Consider the following 24,396-nt stretch of genomic DNA (forward strand, 5'->3'; position numbering starts at 1 on the left):
TTGTTGTTAAAGATATCTTTAAAATGATTATCATTTTGCTGTAGAAATCTTTCCATAAGCATATATTAAAATTTGGGTGAGAAATATTCTGCATTCTTGAGAATGAAAATATTCTTATTTTGCCCTTTTCCTCATATGATGGTTTGGTTTTGTGTAGAACCCTGAGATAAAAGCATTTTCCTTTGGTAATTAGAGGCTGTGGTAAGTTGATTTCCTCAATCAACCAGGTCCTAATGCCTGGAACCTGTGATTATTTCCTTTTTGATGAAAGAGTCTTCGTAGAGGGGGTTAAAGATCTTGAGATGAGGAAACTGTCCTGGATAATTTGAGTGGCTCTAAATATAAACCTAATGTTCTTACAAGACAGAGGTAGAGCCCAGCTCAGTGATGAATCCCTGCAATCCCAGCATGTGGGATGATGAGGTAGGAGGACTGAAAGCTTGAATTCCACCTGGGCAATTTGAAATTTTTGTCTCAAAATATAAAGTAAAAAGGGCAGGGGTTTTACCTCAGGGTAATGGTCCTGGGTTGAAAGCTGAGTCTTGTACACAGAGAAGAAGGCAATCATGACTCCTGAAGCCAGATGCTTCACTTGTGGCTTTGAAGGTTAAAGAAGAGGTCTGGAGCCTAGAAATGGAAAGAATGCAACTCAAAGCCAGAAAAGGTAAGGAAACAGATTCTCCTTTAGAGCCTTTGGAGACAGCACAGATGGATTTCATACAGTCATACTATAGATTTTAGACTTCTTGTCTCCCACTTTAAGAGAATAAATATGTGTTTTTTTCAGGCACCAAATATGGGATAATTTGTTACAACAGCTGTGGGAAACTAATGCAAAGTCTTGTATCCCCATCAGTTGAGGAGGGGTCTTGATAGTACTTGAGATTTTGCACTCTGAAAGCTCTTTATAATTTTATCTATGGAACACCAAAATCTCACCCATAAGGTCTTTTTCATTCATCCTGGTTGGCACTGGCACACTCTGTTTTTGAGGTGACAGCTATTCCTAGCATCTTAAACGCAACTGCGTCACATCACCTGATAATGTCCTTGTTCCAGGGCCAGTGCAGCTATTTGCACTTGTGACTTGGAGCTTCTCTTAGCCTCCTGCAGTCCTACAGCTACTTCTGCAATCTCAGGCCATGGTTTGCTCTTTCTCTGTCAATCTCTTAATAATCTTTTAAAACATCAAACACTTTTAGGCAGATGCAAAAGCAGAAACGCATATGCCTACAACCCAGTCTCAATAGTTAACAATATCCTTCCCTATTTGCTTCACTTTTCCTCTGGTGCTTTTCTCCCTTTTAATCAGTGATTCTCAGTATCTAATATGCTTGGGAATCACCTGGGGAGCTTGTTAAATTCCAAATGGTGACTCAGTAGTTCTAGGAAAGGGCCCAAGAATTTACAATTCTGCAGGTTCCCAGGTGCAACTTGTGTTCTGCTCCTCAGGCTGTTTGAGCATCAAACTCCAGATACTATGAAATCTCACCCTGGATCCTGCTCCTCAAACACAAGAAATGGCACACCTTTATTTGAGATGATGATATATGTATAGTTTCACTCTCATCTTCTGTATGTTGTTCTGGCCCTTTTGCTCTGCTAAATTTCACGCACTCCTTAAGGCAGTGACTGTTGTTCCTGGGTGTCTGTGTACCCGACTCCTTACACGGAGCTTCTCTTTAGGCTCTGCTCCTGCAGGGCCTTCCCCTGGCTTGAGAGAAGTAACCACAGTTTCTTTGGCATCAATTCTTTCTTCTTTCCTAATCATTGCCTGGCCCAAGCCATGGCTTGTTTTATTCCCCAAAGCACAATAGCATACTAGGGATTCTGGGTGCAGAAGATGGGGCACTGATTAGGGAGCACAGGGCTCCACTCTGGCTGCCAGGGGGGCCTTGCTGAGCTGCGAGGGTTTGCAGCCTAATGGAGCCAGCTGCTCTCTTTTTCTCACTGCAGGGTCTGTTCTGACCGCTTTTTCCTTAGGAAGGGAGGGTGCAGCAAGAACACTGCTTTTCTTACACAAGATGGAAATGGCTCCCTGGGGCTGGCTATGCAAATCTAGACCCCTGAAGGATCTAAAAAGGTCCCTCTCTTCTCCCTCCACTTGACTGAAACATTCAGTTTGGTCCTGTCCAGGTGCCTCAGTTATTTTTCTCTGAGACAAAATGTCCTACACCTAAAATTAAAGGAGGAAAGATTTATTTTGGTTCACAGTTTTAGTCCCTAATTCACTGGTTCCAAGGCAGTGTGGTGTGGCAGGGTGGGGGTTGGAAGATCACAGAGGAGCACAGGTTATGGCAGGCATAAGACAGCAAAAACAAGCAAGAAGTGGCAAGCCTCTTCCTATTCCTAGTATCTTATCCACGCTACTTAGGGCAGTTAGCACTCACATCCTCAATCCAAGTGCCCTTAATCTTAGCATTGTACTATGAATCAATCCCAGTGTCACACATCCTAGATCTGAAAACCCCCACCTATGGCCACATGAATTTTGAGGGGGAATTCTAGACACAGCCATAACACTGGAATTCAGTGTCTCATCTATAAGGCTGTGCCAGACCTGGGCGGGTACAGAGTAGAGACCTTCCCTCACCTCCCTTTGCATGACTTCAGCCAGATGGCCTGAGCCTGCTCAGACCATTGATTGATTCCTGGTGAGGACCTTCTCCCTCCCTGGGTTTGCTGATGGCCATTATCTTGCTGTGTCTTTGCAGGAGAGGAAGAAAGGAAAGGAAGGAGAAAGAAACAGAGAGAAAGAGAGAGAGAGAGAGAGAGAGAGAGAGAGAGAGAGAGAGAGAGAGACAGAGACAAGAGAGACAGAGACAGAGAGACAGAGACAGAGAGACGAGAGAGAGTCAAATGTCTTCCTCTTTTTATAAGGACAATTATTTCATCATCATGGAAACAGCTGAAAGACTATATCTCTGAAGACCATCACAATAGGGATTAAGGCTTCAACAAATTTGAGGGTAACATATGTATATTCACTCCATATCACAGACTAACAAAAACAATAAAATTCAGATTTATCTGCATCAGAGTTCATGATGGTGGACAAGCAGAACCAGGTAAGGGTACCCTGGTGATTGCAGTATGGATGAACCAAATATTTCAAAGTGTTTCCAGAGCCAAGAAAATATTCTGTTCAGAAGGGTTGCATCAGATGAAAATTGTGGGTCACTGGGTTATACAGTCTTCAAGAGATGGTTTGGGACCTGTGAAAAAATATAATAAGTGAACGACAATGTTCACAGTTAGAAGATAGCTACATGTCTGAAAAGTGTTTTCTTTGGACAGAGAAGAAAATTCTAGAATTGTGGATGGACCCTCATTTTAAATGCCAGGAGGTTGATAGGTTTTATGAAATTAGAAAAAAAAGCCATGAGGAGAGAAAAACTGAGGTGAACAGCTGCTTTGGTGAAATATAAAGAGAGGCGGATGAGGTAAAGATTTACAAGAGCTCTGAAATGCAATAAAACCATCACAGCACCCCAGAAATACTGATGCCGAAATTGGCTTTATTGAATCAGTGATGCAGAGTGATATGGTGGACAGTCTTACACATCTCCCTTAGAAAGTAGAAGGACGAGATAAAAATGGGGCACTGGCAGGTATCATGGCAGTTCTTGAGGGAAGAGCTAGACAAATGGTACAAAGCAGACCTTAAAGGTAGGCATGTCAGTCAGAACTTCCTGGTGAGGAGACCACACTGACCAGGGTTTATACAAGGCAATAAGAGGACAAGATGATAAGGTAAGAAAAGATAACTTGCAAAAATTCAAGCAGGAAGAAGAAAAATATTTAAGAAATATCCTAGTGAAAGGAACAAATTGGGCTGGCTTCAGATTTCCTTCGAAGCAACAGACCCATGTCTACATGGTGGCCAAAAGAATCGGTGCAATCCAGTTGTTTTCTTTTCTTCCAAAGAATAATAAAGACCAACTGCTTCTTCATTTTTAAGATGGAACAACAACCTTTCCCTGTAGGAATGTCAGAGAGTCAGGTGGAATACCCATGTGTCTTGGTTATTTTTTACTGGTCGCTGAGACAAAATACCTGATGCCCAAAGTTGGGAAAAGAAAGGTTTATTTTTCACAGTTTTTGGAGGTTTCAGTCCATATTCAGTTGGCTCCAAGACAGTTTGGCATGGCAGGGCCACAGTTCATGGTGGCTGCAAACAGCAAGGCAGAAACTAGCATGAGAGAGAGACATACCTTCTTCCTGCCATTACATGACATCCCGGCTCCATCCCTAGGCCAGTGTAGCACTCACACCTCCAATCCAAGTGCTAGACAATGAACCAATCACAAATGCATAATGCAAAGGCATGAGGCCTAGGGGCCACCGACATAAACCATGACACCATGGAAAGTTAAAAATTTTAGATGAGAACCTGGCATAGATTAGCCTTAAAAACATGAAGAAGCAGACTTCTGCTGGGTCATCATGAGTCAGAATCATCTGAAAAGCAAGTTGAGATGCCCAGAAGGCTACTGGGTTCCTCTCTTTGGAGGTCAAGGCAGAGTCCTGGGCAATCCAAACTGAAGGAACTGAAACACCAGGGCATGTTAGGAGAGAAGAGGAATTAGGAACACCATCTTTGAGTAGGCAGAGGGGAGTGTGGGGCTCAAAGCATTGCTAAATTGGGGTTCTGATGATGATCGTGGCAACCACTTTATCACTGAGAGTCAAATAGTTGTTTGAGCCATGGCCAGTATCTCCTTGTGTATGAGCCTTTGCCAGCCTTAAAAGCCCAGTCCTCCCTCAAATCAGGGAGACACTAAATTATCCAGTGGTGATGAATCTCCCCTAGAACACTCCTGCCCAAGATGCTCACCTTCCACTACCCAGGAAGGCCCTGATCTCTATTGATGGATCAGCTAATCAATCATCAATAATTCCAGACTCTTGAGTTTTCCTTGCCCTCTTGTCAGTAAGGATGCCTCCTCTCTCTTCACAGGTCTGGGCAGACTAATTGGGGCTAGAACATTGAGTGTTTGAAGATTGTATGATTAGGGAATTGTACAAATTCAGTTTCATCTGGGCAGATCCAATTCTGCTCTCATCAGAGAGACAGAAAACTCCAGTGTAATGATGGCGGGGAGTATGACTTTGTTTTGGGCTGTTTATGTGCCTCCTGCTGCAGAGCCTTCCCAGAAGCCAAATCATCTATATTTGCCCTGCAGGGGCCATGGGAAAGGGGTGGGTTTGGGGGGCTTCGTGATTTGAACTTGTGAGAGGCTCTAGAGTGATAGCTCAGGAAGACCTTGGAACACAAAATGGCGTGAAGTGTGTGTCCCTCTGTTTGACTCAGAGACAGCTGTTTATGGAGGCCGGCGGCCCCCTGGATCCAGGGTAGAGCTGAGCACTTGTGGGCAGCGATCTAGGCTTCGGGGACTTTAGGGCTGTCACTGTCACCTAAGCAGCTGTGGCTCAAGGCTTGTACAAGGCTGTTCCTCATTGCCTTGGCACATCTTCCACACACCTGCCTCTTTGCTCCTTCCGTTCCCTCCCCCAGGGCCCCGGCCCCTCTTAGTCACTCATTTTTTAAAGCCAGCTCTGGATAGCAGGTCCTTCCTGCTCTGTTGTGGTGCTGCATGTCATTGCTAATGTTCTCTTGCCCTTCTTTCCAAGGCTCTGCTTTTTGTTTTTTGTTTTTCAAATTAGATCTGAATTTCTGCCATCTCTGTCCCCTGTCACTCACTCTTAGAAGGAAACCAAGGCAGGCAGTTTACAGTTTTGAGTATGCTGAGGACTTAGATTCTCAGGCTTTCCCCTTTGTATCCCATATACAAGGTCCTCTGGAGCTATAGACCTGGCCTTGGGTGACACTGGAGCATCTGCTATAGAATGCTGAAGGTATCTGCTGTCTATGTTCACAGTGCAAGGAGGGAGATAGCAGGGCATAGTGGTGATGTTGGGGGGATTTACCTCAGCCTGGCCTCCTTCATGGTGTGGCTGGGCAGCTCTAATACAGGTTAAAGTGTGAACCTTTGTGCTGTTACTTTAGAGATTTCCTTACCCTCACTGGGCCTCAGTGTCTTCATCTGTGAAATGGAAATAGAGAGTTTTTCTTGCATGATTAGAAGAGTAGATTAAGAGAGAACAGTGTAAGGGTTGGTAGACTTAGCACTCAAATTTGTCTGTGGTTGTTCAGAAAGTTTTCTGGGGTCACTACCACCAGCTGCAGGAGGGCATTGTGAGAGTCCAGACCTATGCAGTGCTGCCGCAGCACCCAGAAATGAGGGCTGTTTGGAGACCAGGAAGAGAGCCGTGGAGCCGTGTTATTCTCTGCCAGCAAGTATGGGAAAGTGGCTGAGCGCCGTGAGACAGAGGTGAACCTCAGATAGCAATTACCCTCTGCCAAGGACCTGGGAAACTCTCTTACACTTAATCTCCACAAGAGCTCAGGATATTGCGGTGGTGTCAGGGACCCAATCACAGATTAGGAAGTTTGGGTGGTCTGAGCATCATGGAAGAAGAGGAGCAGAACACAACATGGGTTGGTTTACCTGAAGCCCAGGGCCTGGGCACAAGCACTCAGGAGCCTAGACTGCATTTTGCAGTCTCAAGGGTCATGGAGGACACCAAGCCTAGAGAAGTCTGTTGTTCATCAGCCCCTGAAACGGGGGCCTTGGGTTTAGGTCTTAGATTTTCCTTTTACATTGGGCATCAGAGGGGAAGAACAGTGGAGCTGTTGTGGAATCTTCCTTTCCACTCTGCCCGGGGACCCAGGAACCAAACTCATAGGTGATGGAAACACCATTTCTGCTGGTGAGTCATTTACTTTGCCCAGAGTTACCAGCTTTTAGGTCTTGCCCCTGGGATCATTGCTGTAGCAACAGAGTCTCTGCTGCTCACTATCTTTTAAAATTTAATGACCTATGAACGATAACATAACTGGCAACTTTGAAATAATCTGTACTGGCCAATTTTCACTCAATTATTTGTTAATAAATACCAAGACCCTCCACCCCCAGCTGGAGTTTTATGCCTCTACACTGAAAATGAAAGGATAGAACACTGAATGGAGTAGAATACCTGCCTCACTCCTAGCAGAATATTTATAAAGAATTTGATTTTGGCAGAACCCAGGAACACCCAGGGTTTACTTGGTATTCATTTACATTGTGAATATTTTGAGATAGTAATTATCTGCCAAAGGTCAAATATTTGCTTTATCTATATAATTCAATTTCCCAACGGCCTTTGGGATTCAAATTAATGTCCTTGTAATATCTTCATTGAAAAAGAAGATTAATTATGCTTACATGGAACCTAATTTGGCTTATCAGACCTTTAATGTGGCTGCAATCGTGAGTGCATTTAAATTTAGGATTATGCGGGAGATCCTGGCCCCTTATTTGGGAGACTTTTAATATTTGTCATTATTTTTATGCATATAATTTTTCCCGCCTGCTCAAGAAAATTAAAATGTCGGTTCTGAAAGAAATAAACATTATGTATTGACATTGGTAATTATGTTTTGGTATTTAAAGATGCATAAAAACTGTGCATAGGGCCTCAAACATAAATTTGCAGTTAATGCCCTCGAATGGAAGCTGGAGCTCTTTTACTCAACCTGCTAAATTGGAAAAAAAGCTCATATTGGGGGTACTGTCTTGCAAAGTCAGGGGTACAAGTTTTAGGTGCACACAAGGAAACTTAAGGGATTGGGGGTCTCAGGAACTCTGTATTTAAGGTCAGGAGACTAGAGGTTTCATGTGCCATGTCTGTGATCAGGACTATCAGAAGCCTCTTCTGAGCCCTGGTTTTCTGTGAATGTTATCATTTGCTTAGGTTTGTTGTACTGTATAATTATTCTCTCAGTGATGTGGCCATCTCTTACTGAAAGCACAGAGTAGCACAGTGTCTGTTCCAGGTGGGTTTGGTGTAGAGCATTGATCCCTAAAAAAATGCAGTAGGGTCTTGAAGATAATAGGGATTGTGAGTCAGAATTTAGTTTTATATCAGTCAGCTACTACTACATAACAAATCACACCAAGATGTAGTGGCTTAATATAAGAACTAATTATTATTTTTCAGGAGTCTATAGGTCTCTGGTACTGTTGTTCTGATTTGTACTGGATGGATGAATCTTGGCTGGGCTTGTTCATGTATCCTAGATGAACTGGTAGGTGGGCTGGGGCTGGCTCTTCCAGGATGGCCTCTGATGGGATGCTTCAAGTGTTTTCTCATTCTCTGGCTCACTAGCCTGAATTTCTTATGGCTGAACAAGGGCTTGAAGGAGAAAGCAAATGCTTTTTCAAACTTCTGCTTACGTTATGTTTGCTGCTGTCTCATTGGCTGAAGTAAATGATGTGGCCACATTCAGAGTCAGTAGAAGAGGAGCCAGAGTGCAGGGCTACGAGGAGACACCAATGTAATCCTCAGGGTTAGGGCTTCACTGTGACCCTACTATTGCTCAGCTATATAAAGAGAGACTTAAAACTTCACCCCTCAGCTTCTTCAACTGTTCATTCTGGCAGAGAGGTAGTAAGATTTCGATGAGATTAATGTGCTTTAATTATTTAGCACCAGGTTCACGAGGGCTGCCCAGAGTGCTTCCCCAAAGATGCAAGGATGAACAGCCAAAGAAAGGTGCTGCGGGATTGTCTATAAGGAGGAAAAGTCAGAAACCAGCTAACTGCCCATCAGGAAGGGCCAGGGTAAATGAATCATGGTTTGTCTGTTTAACAGAATATGTTTTAACTCTAAGGTCAATAGATCAATAAGCTGGCTCAGAAGATGTCTGTGATAGATTTTTGAGCAGAAAACACAAGCGGGTTCTAGCTTAGTTTGTAATGTATGATGCTGGTGTGTGTGTGTGTGTGTGTGTGTGTGTGTGTGTGTGTGTGTGTCTGTGTACTCGCACGATGCCATTTGTGTTTGTGTGTGCTTGTTTCTGTTTATAAAGAAATGTCTGCAAGGCTATGCTCCAAGCTGAGTAGTGGGATTCAAAACTCTCACATGCCTTGAATATTTTATTCTATGGTGATTATGTATTGTTTTTGGAGTAGAAAAAGTAAAAAAGCTAGAAAAACATTTTTGAGAAAGAGCAACAAAAATAATGGCTCTTAGGTTCTAAGTTAGATGAATGATTGCTCTTCGTCTATCATTATGAAATTGATAAACTAATATAAAAATGATAACAGCTATCATTTGTTGAAGATCTATTCTATGCAGAACATATTATATCCTTCATCTGTCAGAGCTGGCATCCCCCACTTCCCAGTGAGGAAACTGAAGTTCATACTAGGAAAACAGACCTGGGCCCAGTGGAGAGCTGCTCGCCACAGTGACTAGTGCTGCTTCCACCCTGGACTGCTGCCCCTGCACCTTGCTAAGAGAAGCCCTGTAACACTGGCTACTAAGGCCAGTCACTGGGAGTGCTAGAAAGGCTTGTGTTCTAAATGCAGGTTGCCTAAGCCCTGGTCTGTATCCAGCCAACAATTCCTTTCTGGAGTGCAGCCCGAGGAATCTGCATTGTACGCATCCACAGGGATTCTGGGGCAGTCAGCCAGGTACTCAGAAGATGTTGACCTAAATCTAATGCTTACCATGAGATTGAGACCATCACCTTCACTTTACAGATGAGGAAACTGAGGGTTAGAGAGGAGAAGTCACTTGCTTAGGGGTGCCCTGACTCTGAGTCCATGTGTTATTCCACCCCACAGAGAAGACAGGTCATGGAAATGCCTTGTGGGAGGCTGGCCAGTGCTTGGAGTGTTGAGGGCCACCTGGTAGCTGGTGGCTGCTAACTGCCCTCTGCCTTGAAAACCCCACTGGGTGGAATCCTATGGCCATTTCTCTGCCAGACATGGCAGCTGATGCCAGAGTGGAATTGTGGGTGGGCTTATTGTCCATGCCTATTTTCTGGTGGGGGAATCCTAGATGATGTTGAAGATTCAGCCCAATAAAACATGGGTAAGAAATGGGCCATGTCCTCCTCCTGCTCTTCCCAGTCACGGGACTCTGATAGCTCCGTTACCTCTTCTTTTCGTTTACTGGTTTTTCCGGACAATGAGAAGAGCTGGTTGTAATCAGAAAGCTTTACACCATCTAATTCAAAGGGTGTGAGAGCCAGAGCAGGCTCCACCTGCAATATAGCCGTCAGAGATAGTAGGGAGTTGGGTGCTGGGAAGCTGGGGCTTGGGGCCACTGGCTGGGTGGGTGGGAAGCTCTCAGGCCTGATGCCCCACAAGACCTCAGGACTCTGCCTTTGCTGCCTCTGCTTTTGGGGTGGGAGGTTGCTAAGATGCTGCTTCCTGACCTCTTCCCCAGTGTGAGCAACCCTAGGATGCCACTGTCCCCCAGCTGGCTTCTTGACATTCATTTTATTTTTTCATAGCAGCTTTATTGAAGTTTACTTTGCATACCATACAATTCCCCCCACTCAGAGTGTGCAAGTCAGTCAAATAAAGGAATAATATTCACAGAGCTGTGCAACCACCATCCCATCAATTTTCAAACATTTTCACCTCTCCCCACAAAAACCTGAAGCCTTTAAGCTACCCGCCTTCCTTCTTCCATCCTGCTGCAGCCCTGGGGCCCCCGATCTTCTTTCTCATCCTATAGTCTGCATATCTTGGATGTGTTGTGTAAACTGAAGCATGCACTCTGTGGCATTTGGTGGCTGGCTTCTTCCTCTCAGCGTGTTTGCCTTTCAGATTCACTCACGGTGCATCAAGTCGCTGACTTCATTTCTTTTTGCTGTGCCATCATATATTTTATTTAATAAGTGACTTTTGTTAGCTCAAATATTTACCAATCACTTGCAAAATGCAAAGTGGTGTATTACCAAATTAAAAATAAAGGTAAGAGTCCATTCCCAAGAATTTGTTTTTTGGTAAGAAGAGTATCACATAAGTTGGAAGAATGATTGGACCAGAAATTCCACAGCTGCTTGCTTTGTAATTACCAAAAATGAAAAAGACCTTAAATGTGTAGAAAGAGGAATCTGGCTAAATAAATTATGCTAATCCATGTAATAGAGTACTGCAGAGGCATGTGGATTTATACTCATTGGCGTGAAAAGCCATCCACACTGTATAGTTGAGTCCATTACACGATCGCATTTTTATAAAACTGTCCTTTCATTTTATGCCCATCTGGAAGGGTGTGCAACAAAATGTTCACACAGAACATTTATTCCTGAGGAGTAAATTTTAAGTGGTGTGTATGTAGTTTTATTTGGGGGGAGAGAGGAAAGAAACTAGGGGTAGGTGTAAACAAGCATAGTAATATAAGATATCCCTAAGAGTGTTTATTTTCTCAAATGCAAGTCGTCTGCATTTGTGTAGGAAGAACTTCCACATCAGTCTTACTCTGTGGGCACTGGGAAAGAGGTAGGGCTGGGTGATCAAATGTATACTTGGCTCTGAGCTCCCCAGCTGCCAAAGCTAAAAGGGAAATGAGCATCTGAGAGTTGTAGCAGAGTCATGGCTATTCCTGAGAGGCTGATAGAGCTCCTTCTGGGTCTCAGGAAACAGCTCTCCCCAACTGTGGTGAACAGCATCGTTCACAATATTTGCTTCATTCACAGAAGAGCGTTGTCCAGGTGTCATCGCTTGTGTGGGCAGTGGAGGGAACAGAGCGAATGAGCTACCACAGGAGGCAGGGTGGGGGTGTCCTGCAGCTCCGGAGACCTGACAACACTTGATGCATGCAGCTGCAGTGGAGGGAGGGGCAGGGTCTCTCCTGGGTGCTGGCGCCGGCCAGGTGCTCCTTCTCTCACTCCACCTCCTCTCCAGGTGGGGCTCCTCTGGTCCATTTGGCGGCTAAGACATCTGCGTGGGAACCTCCTGGCTGGAGCTCATTTAGCTGCAGAATGGAAGGGCAAGAAAGGTGCCAGGTCTTCCTGGGGCTTTGGGGAGTTTGAACACTTTACCCCTACATGCCAGACCACACCTTCCTGGTCTGGGACACCATCCCCATGGAATTGTCTCCTCTCTGACTTTTGGCGAGGTGGGGAAGAGGGAACAACACGTCAGGTGCTGAGGGCTGGACCTGGCATGCAGAATCCCCCTCCCCACCACCTGTGTCTGCTTGGCCCTCTCTCACCTGCTCTCCTGTGTCTCTGAAATGTACCTGTGAGGATGCTAGTCCCTCTTTCCTGAGAGCCTGTGATCAGGAAATAGACTCAAGCCTGCACATACTTTGTTGCATACAGCATGGATCGCTACACAGCACTCCAAATGGGTGAATGTGACCCACACACAACGGAATGTGGAGACAGAATGCATCCGTCAAAGTATGAATCAACTGCCTTTAATCCCACTACTTTAGGAGGCTGAGGCAGGAGGATTGCAAGGTTAAGCCCAGCCAAAGCAACTTAGTGACTATAATTCTGGGGGAGGAGGAGGAGGAGGAAGGAGAAAAAGAAGAAAACTGATTGAGGATACAGCTCAATGTGAAGGCTCTGGGCTCAATCCCAAGTACAGGAGAAAAAAAATCACTCATTAAATCTTTAGGGGCAATGCACAATACACTCCAACACAGACAAGCACACAGTTATGGATGTGTGCATGAGAATGTGTTCACACACACTTCCCAGAAATTTGCACATGATTGGAAAACTCTCAGGAGCTAAAGGTTTGTGAGTTAATGGAGGAGAAGAAAGTATGGAGGCTGCCTCTTGAATGTTTCATTATTGCTCCCCACATCACCTGAGTCACCCAAGTTATCTCAGGGGTTGATCTCAGCAGGTGCTGTGGCCTTTGGCTGGCTGGGTCCTCCTGTGGGTGGGTTGATTCTTCCTTCCCACTGGCATTTTCTGCCTGTGAGTCTCCCAGTGCCCATAACCAGGCAGAGCTGGGTGAAGAGGACATTTGCCATGCTGAGCTCTGGGCACTGATACCACCTTCTTATCAGTGAGTTTCTACCACTCTACACTCCAGGCTGCAGATCAGGCTGCTGGACACTTCATCACCGCTGGGGTGGGATTTCCATTCCTCCCAGGCAAGTGGTCTCCACTGGCACAGAGCAAGTTCTCTGATCCCATACAAAGCAGGCAGGTGCTGGGGTGGCTATGGAAGGTTGATATCTAAAGTTCCCTGCGTTCTGGGAGTCAGAGTGTATTTGTGGTCTGCTCACTTTGCAGACTTTTATGTCTGCAGCCTGGGTGAGGTTTCCTTTGCAGAGCACAGCTCACAGGGAGTTTATTGGCTGGAAAGATGGCTTACTATCCCATTCCCTCTTCGCTGATCTCTATTTGCTCTGCACCCTGCTGCCGAAAGAATGGTGCTCAGCTAACAATCTGCAGGCTTCCCATGGGGCTTATTTTGGAGCCTGACCTACCATGAGCCCCTTGTCTCCCAACCTGTCTCGCAGGGAGGCCTGCAGTAGTCTGCTACAACCCTCACGCCCCACCCTGGGCCTACGCACATTGGTCTTCAAGTCTCTGGTCAGATGTCATGTCCTCCAGGAAGTCGTCTCCGAGCCGAGGCTGGGTTCATGGCTCCGCTATCTGTCTCCCTCCCCCTCCCACCTCTCGTCAGCCTGAATCTCAGTCCTTAGGGTTCTCTTTCATCAGCAGAGGCGCTCTTTGTGGACATGGTGGTATCTGTCATACCCAAAACAGAGCAGGACCCCAGGGTGCCGGGCCGGACACCTCCACATGAGACAAGACAAAGCAGCATAGTGTCAGGCAACGTGGGCGGGTGTATGCAGTCACCAAAGTCTCCCTTAGCTTTGCTTCTCAGTACCATCCTCTGTGCTGTGCTGGGCTGGCTTGGGCTGGGTTATTAGCTTCACTCTACCTGACATGGTAAGTAGTTCCTTACACATCTGGAAGAGACAGGAGGTGGCCTGGACCAACATCTCGGATCCCTTCTGCTGGAAGGGAGGAGTGGCAGGGGGAGCTTTGGGAGGAGCTTACCTGCAGCTGCAGAGACTGGGGCAGTCTTTAAGTGTAGAAGCAGGCCGTGCAGCACCTGTGTGGGACACTGTAGGACACAGGAACCGGTTACCTTCCTGGCCTCTTTGAGCTTGGGAGAAGAGGTGAGAGGTGTGATTAGGGCCACAGCTAGGACATCTAAAGTCAGGACAAGTACTGAATTTCATCCTGTAGGCTACAAAGACAGATCTATGAGCAGACTAGAGAATGCCCCCCTCCCTTTGTCCTTGTCTGACCTTGGAGAAACTTCTCCAGGATGCAGGCAGATTCTCCCAGCGGTTTCTGCATCAGAGGTGGCAGCTGGTGGACGCTCTCTCCGGGAGGGGGAGGAAGCAGCTGCCATCAGGATGGAATGGGGATCAGGTGGGAGGAGGTGTGTGTGTGTGTGGGGGGGGGGCGGGGCTTGAGGCGGGAGCTGCGGCTGCCACCTCTGACTTCCACAAGGGGTCAGTGTAACATTAAAGTTTCTCCCAACCGCTCTGTCCCACCCAGGCCTGAAGGAGGCTCTTGGGTTCCTGAATGTGGGTCAGCTGGTTATATTTGGCACACCTGGTGGGCAGGTAGAAGGCCAGATAGGTAGATGGGGGATTCAGAGTGAATTCTCTTTCTTCTTTTGTCTTGTTTTGAGAATTTCAGGAGGAACTGAGGAGATAGCCATGGCCGATATATCTAAAAATGGACCTTGATTTAGTATAATTGTTTTATGTGCTTTGCATTTTTTTTTGGTCTGTTAGTCTGGCTGTTAATTTGTGTTTATAATAATTAACTCAATAAAGACTTAAAAATAAATTTTAAAAAGATGTTTATGTACAGACTCCCCACAATGATCGTAATCATTATGCATTACAAATATATACTCATAGTAATAAACATTTTACAGGGCCATGGGAATGATCTGTACGTATACAGCTGTAACATGGAGAGGTCTTATCACCCCTTCGCCTCTTCTCAAGAGGCCTGCAGTGGACCTAAAATTGCCCTTGCAAGAGCCCCCTCCTGCTTCTACCTGCTTTCATCCTGGAAGGTGGCTTCCAACTCGAGGGAAGTTCCTGCAAATGACAGATGCCAGGACCTTAGGAAGTCATAAAAATCACATAAAGAGCCAGTGATCCTACACAGTTTACAACTTTCTGCTTGGTTGTTTAGGGAGTTGAGAAATGGACCTGAAAGAGCTGTCTGATTTGCCCAAGGTCTTGTAGCATGGAGCAATGGCGAAGCCAGGTTAGAATCTTGGTGACACCTTCTGCACTGATTTTTTAATTAAAAAAAAATATATATATATATAAAAGGGGAGATTAAGATGAAAGAGGACATAACAACACAGATCATAACAGAACAATTTAAGCAACACAGTGTTTCACCACAGGATAACCCGACTTAACAGTAGTTACCATAGTGTCTCTTTCCTTGAAATATTTGAGTATAACTTCGTATACTGTAGCATCAAACATATCAACACAATGTAAAACTATTCAAGAGAATGAAAGTGTTACAGGGTATTTAGAACCAACTAACAGAAAATGAACAATGGTTTCTATATTATCTCCTTGCCTATAAAAATTTTTGTTTATACTATCACATGTAATAAAATCCAATAAGATACAATATGATAAAACTGATGGAGACAGAAGAACAAAAGCTTGATGGGACTTCAAAACCATGATATTAAAACAGCACTAGCTATTTTGATGTTTTGTTTTCTTCAAAATACCTGTTCATATGATCACAGACAGTAAAATCAAACAACCCAGAATAAAACCATTCCAATTCATGAATGAAAACATTATAAGGCTTCAAAGCAATATATTGGGGAATCATGATTACCACATACTTTTATGTATTCCTACTATTTCTTACACTAGGGAAACTATTCGATATTTATACATGTGAGTTTGATTTATTTTTCTTATGAGTAGCGAAATAAGCTGCACCCACTTATTTATAAATATCTCAATGTGATCATTCTTTAGAGCTGAATGGTACTCCATTGTATAAAAATACCACAACTTTTTTATCCATTCCTCAGTTGATGGACACCTAGGTTGTTTCCAAAATCTGGCTATTACAAATTGTGCTGCTATAAACATGGGTGCACATATATCACTGTGGTATGATGTTTTCAGTTCTTCTGGGAATATCCTAGAAGTGGAATAGCTGGAACAAATGGGACTTCCAATCCCAGCTTATTGAGAAATCTCCAGACTGACCTCCACATGGTTGTACCAGTCTACACTCCCACCAACAGTGCAGGAGAGTTCCTTTTTCCCTACAGCCTCTCCAGCATTTGTTGTTGGTAGTTTTCTTGATCCTGGCCATTCTTTCAGGAGTGAGATGGTATCTCAGTGTGGTTTTAATTTGCATTTCTCCAATGACCAATGATGATGAGCATTTTTTCATGTATTTATTTGCCATTTGCATTTCTTCATCTGAGAATTGCGTATTCATTTCAGATGCCCATTTTTGGATTGGATCTTTAATTTTGAGGGTCTGGTTTTTTTAATTCTTTATATGTTTTAGATAGAAGTCCTTTGTTTGAGGGACAGTTCACTAAGATTTTTTCCCAGTTTGTGCATTTTGTTTTCACTGTGCTGGAGATTTCTTTTTACATGCAGAAACTTTTTAATAAGATGTGATCCCAGTTATTGATTCTGGAAAGTATTTCCTGTGCGGTTTGATTCCTGTTCATGAATTCTCTACCTACCCCTATGTCTTCAAGGTTTTTACTCAATTTGTCTTCCAATAGATTTAGAGTTTCTGTTTTAATATTCAGATCTTCAATCCATTTAGATTTTAATTTAGTACATGGTGATAGACATGGGTCTAGTTTTAATTTTCGGCATACGGAGAGCCAGTTTTTTCAACACCATTTATTGAAGAGACTGTTGTTCTTCCAGTGAAACTGTTTGGCCCCTTTATCAAAGATAACGTGGTTGAGTGTGTTTGTAGTTGTGGTTGTATCTTCTAATCTATTCCATTGATCTTCACCTCTGTTTTGATTCCAGTACCATGTTGATTTTACTACAATTGCTTTGTAGTATAACTTCAAGTCAGGGATTGTGATGCCTCCTGCCTTGCCTTTGCTGCTTAGAAATGTCTTTGCTATTCTAGGTCTCTTCTGGTCCCAGATGCATTTTAGGAGTGATTTCTCTAGATCTATGAGGTATGTTGATGGTATTTTTATTGGGATTGCATTGAATCTGTATAACAGTTTTGGGAGAATGGCCATTTTCACAATATTTACTCCTCCTATCCATCAGCAAGGGATGTATTTCCATTTTCTGAGATTGTCTTCAATTTCTTTTTTCAGTGTATTATAATTTTCTCCATATAGATCTCTCATTTCTTCCAGAGGATAACTCCTGAATATTTCATTTTTTTTGGTTGCTAGTGTGAAGGGTGTGGCTTTTCTTATTTCTTTCTCTGTGATCTTGTTAGTGTATAGAAATGCTATTAATTTTTGAGTATAGATTTTGTATCCAGCTACATTGCTGAATTTATTCATTATATCTAGGAGTCTTTCAATGGAGTTTGGGGTTCTTTTATGTAGAGTATCATATCATCTGCAAATAATGATAATTTAACTTCTTATTTTCCTATCTTTACCCCTTTTATTTCTCTCTCTTGTCTAAGTGCTCTGGCTAGTATTTCCAGTACTATATTAAATAGGAGTGGTGATAAGGGACATCCTTGTCTTGTGCCTGATTTTAAGGTAAAGACCTTCAGTTCTGGCCATTTAGTATGATACTGGCTGCTGGTTTGTCATTGATGGCCTTTATCATATTGAGGTAAAGACCATCTATTCCAATTTTCTGTAAGGTTCTTATCATAAACGAATGTGGGACCTTATCAAAAGCTTTTTCTGTATCTATAGAGATGATCATGTGATTCTTACTTTTGGCTTTATTGACATGGTGGGTTACATTTATTGATTTATGTATGCTGAACCATCCTTGCATGCCTGGGATGAATCCCACTTGGTCATGGTGTATAGTTTTATTGATAATTTGCTGTATTCTACTTGCCAATATTTTATTGAGGATTTTTGCATCTGTGTTCATTAGGGAGATTGGCCTGTAGTTTTCTTTTTTAGTTGAGTCTTTCTTAGGTTTTGGTGCTAGAGTAATATTTGTTTCCAGGAATGACTTAGGAAGGATTGCTTCCTTTTCAATTTCATTGAAGAGTTTGAGGAGTGTCGGCATTAAGTCTTCTTTGTACTTCTTGTAGAATTCTGCAGTGAATCTGTCTGTGCCTGGGCTTCTTCTTTGTAGATAAAGATTTAATTACATTTTCAATTTCATTAATAGAAAATGAGTTATTCAGCAGTTTTACATCTTCTTGACCTAGCCTTGGTTCTTCATATGTTTCTAGGAACCTATTTCTTCTGTGTTATCAAACCTATGAGAGTAGAGGTTTTCAAAATAGGTGTTGATGATCTTCTATATTTCTATAGAGTTTGTAGTGATTTTGCCTTTTTCATTCCTTATTGCATAAATTTGAGCTTTTTCTTCCCTTTTTAAAATTAGGTTGGCTAGGAGCTTATCAATTTTATTTATTCTTTCAAAGAACCAACTCTTTGATTCATTGATTTTTTTGGATTGTTTTCTTAGTCTCTATTGCATTAATTTCTTCTCTGATTTTTATAATTTCCTTCCTTCTTTTGGCTTTGGGCTTGACTTGCTCTTCTTTTTCTAGATGTTTGAGGTGTAGTATCAGGTTGTTTATTTGTATTCATTCTGTTTTCCTGATATGGGAACTCAGTGCAATAAATTTTCTTCTGAGGACAGCTTTCATTGCATCCCACAGATTCTGGTAAGTTGTATTTGTATTTTCATTTTCTTGTAGGTATTGTTTAATGTTTTCTTTAATTTCCCCTGTAACCCCCTGATTACTCAAGAGTGTGTTATTCAGTTTCCGTGTGTTTGTGGGATTTTTGCAGTATCTTTTATCATTAATTTCTAATTTCATGGCGCTATGATCCGATAACATGCAAGGGGTAATTTCACCTCTTTTGCATTTATTTAAGTATGTTCTGTGGGATAATATATGGTCTATTTTATAGAATGTCCCATGTACTGCTGAGAAGAATGTTTATTCTGATATTGTTGGATGGAACACTCTGTGTACATCTACCAAGTCCATTTGTTCACAGGTGTGATTCAGTTCTGTTATTTCTTTGCTGTTTTTCTCTCTAACTGATCTGTCCCTTGGTGTCAATGCTGTGTTAAGGTTTCCTGTTATAATTGTGTTACTGCTAATTTGGTTCTTCATTTCTGTTAATACTTGCTTTACGTAACTGGGTGTTCTGGAATTTGGTGCATATATATTTAAGGTTGTTATCTCTTCCTCTTGAAGCTTTCCCCTAACCAGTATGTAATGACCTTCTTTATCTCTTGTAATCATTATTGGTTTAAAGTTCACATTGTCTGAAAACAGAATAGCTACCCCTGCTTTTTTTTGGGTTCCTGTTGCATGTAGTATTGTTTTCCATCCTTTGACTTTCAGTCTGTAAGTATCCTTTTGGGATAGATGGGTTTCTTGTAGACAGCATATGGTTGGATGTTGTTTTTTGATGTATTCTGCCCATCTGTTTCTTTTAATTGGTGCATTGAGACCATTTACATTCATGGTTATAACTGTTATATGTTGGTTGATTTTTGACATGTTATCTTGCTGCTGTTGCATCTTTATCTTTTCATTCTGTTTAATTGTCTGCTTTGCTTAGTGGTTTTTTCCTAACTGTATCTAAACTATCTTTCAGTATTCTTTGCAGGATTGGCTTGGTGATCATGAAGTTCTTCAGCTGTTCTTTGTCATGGAAGTATCTTATTTCTCCATCCATTTTGAAGGACAGTTTTTCAGGGTACATCAGTCTAGGTTGGAAATCATTTTCCTTTAGGATCTGAAATACTTTACTCCATGCTCTTCTTGACTTTATTGTTTGTGCTGAGAAGTCTGTTGTGATTCTGATAGGTTTTCCTTTATGGGTGATCTGTCTTTTTTCTCTGGCAGCTTTTAATATTCTATTCTTATATTGGATTTCAGGGATGGTGATTATTATATGTCTGGGTGTAGGTTTATTTTGGTTATGGCTATTTGGAGTTCTATATGCTCTACTGATCCTGATGTCAGTTTCCATTCTCATGTTTGGGAAATTTTCAGCTATTACTTCTTTAAATAACCTCTTGACACCCTTTATGTTGTCCCCTTTTTTTTTCATTTATCCCTATCAATTGTATGTTGTTTTTCTTTGTATCATCTTGCTGCTGTTGAATTGTTATTTCCTGATTCCTTGTTATTTTTAAAAGATATTTCCTTTGCTGTTCACTATCTGCAATCTTGTCTTCGAGGTCTGAAATTCTATCTTTGCTTTCATTGAGGTGGTTTTTACAACTTTCAATGGAATTTTTGATTTCCTGTTTATCTCTTTGCATCTGCTTTATGTATGCTCTTTTTTCTTATATTGTTCATTAGGAATTCTATCTTTTGGTTTAGTTCTTCCAATTTTTAAACTGTATCTTCTTTAGAAATGTTCAGCATTTCTTTCATTTCTTTTATCATTTCTTCTTTTACTTGGGAGATTATTTCTAGTTTGAATTCCTTTAAAGCTTCCCAGAGTTGCTTCTTTATTTCAGTTGCTATTATGTCTGATATTTCAGGTGTATGGCATATATTTTCTTCTGTGTACATAGCTCCTAGGGTTTCTTGGGTTGGGCTGGAGGTTTGAGACTTTTTGGTCTTTTGTTTTGTCATTTTCCTATATTTTCGTGTTTCAAGTGTCATTCCAGGGCTTCCCTAGGGCCTGTTGGAAATCCTTTTCTATGCCCTCAGCTCCTGGGACTCTGGCGGCCTAGTTTTCCGGATTGAGAGAGGATCACTGGGGGTGGAGCAGGCAGGCCCAAGCTCTATAGTACAGGTTGAATGTGGCAGGAAGCTGTGAAGTTCCTTGACTGGTGGGAGCAATGATCCCAAACTCCCTGGTTTGGGGGATGGTGTGGGGACACTCACTGCAGGCCACTCAGCCTCCAGAACTGAGGGCACTGGCAGGCAGGGACCCCAGAATCTGCCAAGCATGCAGAGAGCCGGGCAGTTGTTGCAGTTGGCCTCAAGACCCGCTGAGGTGGTCCAGTGCAGCAGGAACCTGAAAAGTTCCTTGGCCAGGCCCCAGCAAGGATCCCAAACTCCCTGGGTTTGGGGGATAGTACCATTAAATCTGCACTGATTTTTGTGGAACCAGCCTGGTATGATGGTGTTAACTTTAGCAGAGGAGGCTCAGATTTATGCAGCTAGTTGTCAGGAAAGCTGGCCTCCAGGAACAAGTTCCTTAGAGAATGCTGATGCTTCCCAAACTAGTATGTATTAGAATCTCTTGGGAGCCAGCTTGAAATACAGCCACATCTCCAGCCATTCTGATTCCCTGGATTGGGTTAAGACTTAGGGATCTGTGATAGTTAACTGTTGTGTCAAGCTGAGTAAGAGACTCCCACTCAGTTGGCTTGGCATAGCTCTGCTTTTGAGTGAGTGATTTACTAAGATAGAAGGCCCTTTCTGGGTATGAGCGGCACCAACCAAAGGGCCTGACTTTTTGTTTCTCTAGTGGGAACTGACTGAAGCAGGATCCATTTTCCAAGTCACTTCCCCATGGAATGCTGAAGCAGATTCCTAGGGGACTGTACTTGGAAATGGATGGGCCCAGACTTTAATGTGTCTATCCGACACCCGGCTATCATGTCCAGGGCCCAGTCAGGTTCAGAGGACTGGGATTAGGCTGGAGGATCTGCCTTATATACTAATGATGCCGATTCAGAGACAGTCTTCTGAGAATCACTGTGGTTGAGACCTGTTCTCATCCCCTGGGCACATGTTAGGGGTAAGTCCCCAGTGAAGCAAATATATACTCTTATTTTCCCTCCCAGGAGAGGCCCATTTATGATATTCCATCACATTCTGAAATTTCCTCTGATGCTCCAATTTAACCACCACCTCTTTACTGTATTGCTTACATTGGAGATGGGGAGACCCAAAAGTAGGAGAAAACAGAAAGACAGAACTCTCAGCAGACTCCTTTGCTCAGAGGACCCCATTGAGCTATGCTGCTACAATTTCTCTCTGACACCCCGACTGTGCAGGGAGGGGTGGGAGCTGCTGAATGCCTTGGGAAATTTAGGCGACTCTTACTTTCCATAGACACCTTTGCACACCTTCCCAGTATTATTTCTAACCTCCTCATGAATCTCATGTTATGTTGATGGTTCTCTAAGTATTTTAATTAGATTTTCTAAGCAAAAGAAAGTTTCCAAAGTTAATTAAAAGTTGCCTCACTATAATTGTATAAAAGAAGCTTTTGCTTCTGAAAATTAAATTATTATAATTAAACTCTTCTATCCATTTAAAGATTTCAGTGGAATGTTTATTTATTCATTTATTCTGAAGAGACCTTGGTAAGTTTGCTACTCTCACAGCCAGAAATTGGTCTAGCCAATGCTGTGCCATGGCTTAACTTTTCCCTCCCTTTGATGATTTCATGACTCTGGGGAGGAAATATGAAATCCTGGGTGAACTTTAGTGGTTATGTGAATGCAGGATTGGAGCCTATCCCTAAAATCTGGATCATGTTGTATGGCAGATTGTTTTAATTACTTTCTCCTTCCTGGGACAAAATACCTGATACCTGCAAATTAAAGGAGGAGAGGTTTGTTTTGGCTCATAGTTTGTATGTAGAGGTTTCAGCCCATAGTTGGCAGGCTCCCAGGCAGGAAGGCATGGCCAAGGGGAAACCGTTCATGACATAGTGGTGAGAAGTTGCTCATGGCGGGCAGAAAGTAGAGCTATCAAGGGAGGAGGGTGTATATTGTGGAGTTTTTGCTTCCGATCCTGCACACAGCCATTTCAGACTCTTCTGCCTCTGATCCTTAAGCCCACCTACTAAATCCCCTTGCATAACTGTGCATACAGTTTCTATTGATTCTGTTCCTCTAGAGAACCTTACCTAGCACAACTTCCAAGCAGGACTGTATGTGGTTTGTTATGGTCTTGTGTTTTGTCTCTGCCATTAATTCTGACAATGTCTGTTAATCCCATAACTTGAAAGGCTAAGGCAGAAGGACTGCTGCTAGTTCAAGGCCAATTTGGCCTACATAGTGAGTTCAAGCCCAGCTTGAACTGCATAGTGGGACCCTGTCTCACATCCTTCCCCCATAATGATGGTGTTTCAGGCTGACAGAGGGTACTCCCAAGCCTGGGGCCCACAAGAAAGGCAACGTGCACAGAGAGGCAGTTGACCATCACTTACATCATCTATGCAAGCATACCCCTGTTGGTACTGAATCCAAACTCAGCCTTCCCCTGATTTGTTCACTGTTGCTCATAGGTGGTATGTTGTGAAGTTTTTTCTTTTTGTTGGCTGGAGGATGAAGGCTGTTTCTAAACTGAATGAATCAGTAAGTTGACAAACTACCTCTGGCCTTGCTTTCCAGATCTTCCTCACCTGACCCTCATGCATCTCCCTGGGAATGTTGACTGCTTCTTCCTAGGCATCCTGTTGTAGTGACTTTCTCTATGATTCTAGACCAGAAGTACTGGTTCATTTCTCAAACTCAAGAGCTCACTGATCCTTATAAGTACATATTTAGACCTCAGCTTTAAGAGCTAAATGTCTTTTCAGTTGCTTCCTTAATGAGGCAAGTTAAATCAAAAGAAACCACAGGCACTGACTGGTGGCCATCAAGATGACACAGGAAAATTATTTTTAAGAAATGACCACTGTTGGGGCTGGAGATTTAGCTCAGCAGCATAAGGGCCTGCCTGGAAAATGCAAGGTCATGAATTTGATCCCTAGTACAAAAAAAAGATGACCACTGTTACTTCTTATATCTAGATGTCACCCCAAGGCCTCCTGTGCTCATAGGCAGGGCTTCTGGGAAGCTGCTGGAACATGGGAGCGTGATAGTGGGTCATGGGTGTGTGACACTGGATCATGGGTGTGTGATAGCTGAATTAGTCCACTGATGATGGGTTTATAGCTGAGTATGATGCTGGGAAGCAAAACATTGTGAAAAGAGATGGATCACTATGAGTGTGGGCTGGATCTCTCTCTCTTTGTGTCTATTATCTCTATCTATCTATCTATCTATTCATCTATCTATCTATCTATCTATCTATCTATCTATCTTACCTGCCTTGTGCCTTGGAACCAGCCAATAACTTTTCTTCCTTTAACTTTGGGTGTTGTGTTTTTTGTCCCAGCAAAGAAAAAGTAACAGACAATCATGGAGAGTTGATCTTACCCAAAAAGAATGGCCATCATACAAAAATCAAATAATAGCAGATACTAGTGAAGCTGCAAGGGAAAAGAATTCTTTAAACTAGTACAACCACATGGACAGAGATTCCTCAAAAGTCTAGAACTAGAAATTCTGGCCATTCCCCTTCTAGGTTTCCTCCCACAAGAATTAAAAACATTGTAGTACAGTGATAATGAGAACCCAAGTTTATAGTAGCAG

The 24,396-nt window shown here is 42.9% G+C and overlaps 1 long non-coding RNA gene across 1 annotated transcript; it reads right to left on the minus strand.

Annotated features, from left to right (window-relative positions):
• Positions 1–10,359: 10,359 nt before the first annotated feature.
• On the minus strand, positions 10,360–14,264 carry LOC106025523 (uncharacterized). Its single transcript, XR_001199101.3, has 3 exons — positions 14,134–14,264; positions 13,880–13,988; positions 10,360–11,823 (listed from the first exon to the last, which is right to left on the minus strand). It is a non-coding gene; the product is annotated as an uncharacterized LOC106025523 (long non-coding RNA).
• Between the last annotated feature and the right edge of the window lie 10,132 nt (positions 14,265–24,396).

This window comes from Cavia porcellus, unplaced genomic scaffold (genome assembly GCF_034190915.1).
Source record: "Cavia porcellus strain 051 isolate PalLab524CR breed Dunkin Hartley unplaced genomic scaffold, mCavPor4.1 scaffold_1, whole genome shotgun sequence".
NCBI lineage: Eukaryota > Metazoa > Chordata > Mammalia > Rodentia > Caviidae > Cavia > Cavia porcellus.